Raw genomic sequence first — 5,401 nt, 5'->3', positions numbered from 1 at the left:
CTTTGGCTCAGGCGGGACTAACTCGGTCACCACTTCCTCTCCTAGTGGGGACACTAACTTGATTGTCCTTTTATCACAACTGATAACTGCCTGATACTTATCTAGCCAATTCATCCCTAGGATGACATCTATTCCCTGAGTACCCATTACTATAAGGTTGGCGGGAAACGCTATCCCCCTTATTTCCACACTTACATTTAAACAAATGCTATCAGCTCGAATTCTACCACCGGCTGAGTCAATTTGAATGGGGGTTAACATGGTAGTAGTTGGAAGATTATGTGCTTCTACCCATGATGCAGTAATGAAAGAATGTGTTGCTCCAGTATCAAATAACACTTCTGCAATATGGGAATCGACTGGGAACATACCTACTGTCATGCCGGGGGTCTCCTGAACTGCTTCAGCTTCCAAGTGATTCAATCTTCCATGATTATAGCGCTGCTGAGAGCGGTTGCCTGCTCCAGGCTGAGACACATTCTGCTTTGCTGGGGCATTGGGGCCTGACTGCTGCTGGGCTGCCTTCTTCGGACATTGCATCACCCAGTGGCCTTGCTCTCCACAGTGGAAACATGCCCTGTTTCCAACCTGAGCTGGTGCTGCCTGACTGTTCTGCTGGTTTGCTGGGGCAGGAAGACGAGGTGTTTGCTGATTCTGCTTTTGAAACTGACCTCCTGACTGATTGCTCTGACGGTTCTGGTACTGATTCTGAGGGTACTGCCTTTGGAACTGCTGATACTGCTGACGCTGCTGAGGTGGACGCTGGTTCTGCCTGAACTGCTGAGGTTGATTGCCTGAGAAACGGGGACGGCTGCTGCTTCCAGGCTGGGGTCCACTGGTCTTGCGCTTACGATCTTCCATCTCCTTGCGCTTCCTTTCTGTCATGATTGCTCTGTCAATCAGGTGCTGGAATGTCGGGAAGGTGTGATTCATCAGCTGATACTGCAGAGGGTCAACCAAGCCTCTCAGAAAACGGTACTGTCGTTTGGCGTCGGTGTTGACATCTTCGGGAGCGTAGCGAGACAATTGCAGAAACCTGTCTCGATACTCACTGACAGACGATGACCCTTGCTTAAGGGCCAGGAACTCCTCCTTCTTCACTGTCATCAGACCTGCAGGGACGTGGTACTGACGAAAGCTACCTCGGAATTCTTCCCAGGTGATGGTGTCGGGGTTGGCATGGGTGGCGAGGTAAGACTCCCACCATGACTGGGCTGCTCCTCTCAACAGACGGGGACCATACAAGACTTTCTCCCGGTCATCGCACTGAGCGGTATGCAACTCCCGCTCCACAGTGCGCAGCCAATCTTCAGCATCCATGGGGTCAGAAGAGTGAGCGAACGTTGGTGGATGACCTCTCATGAATTCAGCACGCTTGTCTCTAGGCATCTGAGGCATCTGAGGCTGGGGTGGTGCTTGCTGCTGTTGCTGCTGCTGCTGCTGCTGAATGGCGGCCAGAGTCTGACCGATGGCTTGAACTGCCTGAGTCTGCATCAGAAACATCTGCTCAATCGACATCGGGGGCGGGGGCGGCAGGTGCTGCTGCTGGGGCACCTCATCCTGCGGAGCGGCTCGCTCCTGCTGAGCACGCCTTCCTCCTCTGCGCCTGTTCTCTGACATCTGCAGAACGCGACCACACATCAGAACTGATCTGGCAAAGCTTGCAGCATAAGAAAAGAGTATAGAATTCTCCAACAGCACTGAACAGATGAGCATCTTCACTGATCTCCAACACAGACCACACAGCTTCTCAGATAAAGAGGAAAGGAGAATAATGGGTTTCCCAACTATATAACTAACTTTATTGACATAGTATGTAAACCAAAATGCAGGGGATACCCACACTCTGGTGACAATCATTACAAAGATCCAAACCAAACATAGTTCATCATGACAAACATAAATGCACAGGATATAGCAAACTACCCTGTCTAACTAAAACTAACTAAGACCGAGACTAACGCTAAGACTGAAGCTTCCATGTATATATTTATTTCGTATTAATTACAGGATCCAACTCTAACGATCTATGGTTCTAGGTTGATCTTGGTCTTGCAGGCGGGATTGCCATAAGACTGGTGTCCACGCTGAGGTGAGCGGTACGGGTGCTGAGTCCCAACGGGAGCGGGGGAACCACCATCCAGATAACGACGTTCCGCGCGCTCAGCCCGCAGCAGGGCGATCTCAGCACGAGCCCTACTCAGCTCGTCTAATGCATGGTCCAGCTCCGTGTTTAGCACGGCGGCTAGGTTGACTGTGCTGCTCAACCTAGGATTGCCCTCACCGACAGGTGAGACAATCACGCCTCCTGTGCTGCCGGATGAACGGCGGGGGTAATACTTCAGGTCAAGACCGTCAGCTGCCCCACCGAAAACCGAGCAGTAGTGCGAAAGCGCACGCCGTGCAGCATCTTGCATGGCTGCCTCAGCTGAGTCCCGCTCAGAGATAGAATAGTGCTCTGAACAGGCCTCTGCACCCTGGAGACTGTCCTCCGGGCAGCGCACCAAGCAAGTTGCCTCCCAGCGGTCCGGGTAGACCCCGCGACTGTGCTGGTAGACCACACAGCGATACTCGACGGACCAAGTATGCCGGTCAAATGCCCGACGTAGCAGGGTGTCGAGCGCATCGTGGAAGTGACACCCGCGAGCAGCGTCGCGAGTGATGGGTCGAGCAACCCATCCTTCCGGCTCAGGGTTAGCAGAGAAGTCGGTGTCGTGGCTCGAGCTGTCGTCGCCTCCTCCGTCGTCTGGGTCTCCTCCAGCAGCTACTCCAGAGGCTGGGGCGCCCAGTGGTGGTGCAGGGGGCGGCTCCAGAGGAAGCACAGGAGAGCAGCTCCTCACAGACTCTATCTCCTGGTGGAGCGAGAGGGAAGAGCTCTGCTGCTCCTGTCGTCGACGTTCCTGCTCCTCACGCAAGCGGTGGTGTAGTCTCTCCAAGTGGCTGGACTGTCCGGCCACAGGACGGCGAAGCGGACGCTCAGCAAGGCGGGAGGGTAAGAAGGGGATGACTGACTTTCGTGCAGTGTGTCTAAGTCGAGCCATCTACAAAAGACATCGCAAGCAAAAGGGTAAGAATAGAATTAATATGACCAGCAAGTAATGAATCATAAATAAATGAAGGATCAGAATAAAACATAATTTTCAGCAAGGTATAATATGTAGTAGAACATAGGTTTGGTCAGTAGGACCAACTTTTGAAGAGATATCAAAGTCAAGGAAGAGACAGAGGTCTATAATCCTTAGAACGACCATTCTACTCTAGGTTAGCGGTCCTACAGTCAGCACGGCTTTGATACCACTTATGTCACACCCGGTTTTAGAAGGCAAACCGAATGCGAACCATGTACGTGCCAGGATCAGTTATTCACGTACACAGCAGTTACATAATATGGACATCATCACACAGTGCTCAAAATAGTATTAATAAGGGAAAATAGTCGATTACATCATACGTCTGAGACGTCCATATAGTTCTTACAATAAATCAAAGTGCGGAAAAGAAACGTAGATAACGCGGCCTTCACAGGCAGCCGACTGGGGGTTGCCGCTAACCCACACCTAGAACTCGTCGTAATCTTGGAACTCCTGGAAGTCTCCTTCCACAGCTTCATCTTCTCCTGAGCAGTGGTTGCAATGCTGACAACCTGGGGGGGGGGGGTTTGGTGTGTAGAGCAAGGGTGAGTACACATCAACATACTCAGCAAGTATCCTGTTTGGCTGTAGTGGACTAGCTTTATGTGGGGATAAGTCAAGCGGTTGCTTTTAGTTGGTCAGATTATTATTTACTAGTAGAAAGCCAAGTTTTAGCATTAACCCAAGTTATTAACCCGATGTACCCTTTCCAAACGGAAAGAATACCACTTACCAGCACCATAATCATAACCAGAATCATCAATCTCATAACCACCTGTACCACAATGTCTCTGATCAAGTACCACTAATCACTGGAGCTCCCTTGGCCGCTCATAACCGCGAGCACGGCTGATATATCAGTTTCATAACACTCTGCAGAGGTTGTGCACTTTACCCACAAGCCGTGATTCCCTTTCTGGCCCGGGCTTGCAAGACCCTTATTCACTCCCGAGGTGAATGGCCAAGGATTCACTATGAAGCCTTTACAAAGATTCCCCGGGGCTGTAGCCACCCGTTAGGTTTCCTAAATGCACCGCACTCCTCCCCAAGGGGCGAACCCAAACTTGGCAGAGCGAGCCGCATACACCGAGCCCCATTGACGGCACGACGGCTAAGTGAACTACACCCCGGATCCTCTAATTATTCAGCTAAGGGCACCCCATTCCACCCTCATGGTTGCACTGTTTTCCCGGGCGGTCATCCATAGAACAGGTCCTTACGGAGAGGCACTCGAGAAACCGCTCGAGCCCCCTTGAAAACCACAAGTATAATCATAAAGGAGAACGGGAAAACAGCGTATCATAGATAATCACATCATGTTCATTGATTAGAGTTGAGCAATAGCATCAGACTAAGTAGTAATAATCCGACCCAAATAGGTAAACAAGGACATGGATAACAAAAGCTAGTCAATCCTTAGGTATAAATGTGTAATGCGGGAGGTGAATTAAAGAATGAATAGGACATAGATAGGTCAAAGGACACTTGCCTCCACCAACCGACTGCTGCTCAGGGGCTTCTCCTGCGAATTCCTCGGGCTCTTCGACCGGATCGTTCTCTATGCGAGCGCAAACATACATACATACATCCACATATTTAATACAAAAGAACAGTACACCATACAAGATAACAAATAAAGCGAATATGCATCAAGTATGACATTCGATAACGCATTTGTTATGGTTAGAAAGAAACGGGAAAGGTCTCGCAGGGGATTAAATCTTATGCACTAATGACACAATTGGTTTTTAACAAAATAATTCTGTTATATATATTTATATATACTAATGGAAACCTAATCACTTTTAGTTGATCAACATTGCACAGGGTAAACAATTAACTACGTGAATCAATAACATAACGGAATTTTAAATTAAACTTCCTATTTTCCCATAGCATAAACAGTGATTAGCCTACTTAAAATACAGTAATTATGATCACAGAAAGTAAATAAAATAAAATAAAAAAAATAAAAAAAACAGAAGGGGGGGGCGGTTGAACCGGCCCTAGGGCGGTTGAACCGGCCCTAGGCGGGGCGCGCAGGGGCGGCCGAGCTGGCGAGGGCGGGGCGGCCGAACCGGCGGAGCGCAGGGGCGGCCGAACCGGCGGGGCAGGGGGCGGCGCAGGGGGCGGCCGAGCCGGCCGTGGGGCGGCCGAACCGGGCGGGCAGGGAGGCGGGGCGGCCGAGCCGGCCATGGGGGCTGGGCTGGGCGGCGGGCGGCCGGACCGGGCGGGCAGGGAGGCGGCCGAACCGGCCATGGGGAAAGGGG

The sequence above is a fragment of the Zea mays genome, chromosome 1 (assembly GCF_902167145.1).
Source record: "Zea mays cultivar B73 chromosome 1, Zm-B73-REFERENCE-NAM-5.0, whole genome shotgun sequence".
NCBI classification, from domain to species: Eukaryota; Viridiplantae; Streptophyta; class Magnoliopsida; order Poales; family Poaceae; genus Zea; species Zea mays.
This window is presented reverse-complemented; position numbering follows the sequence as displayed.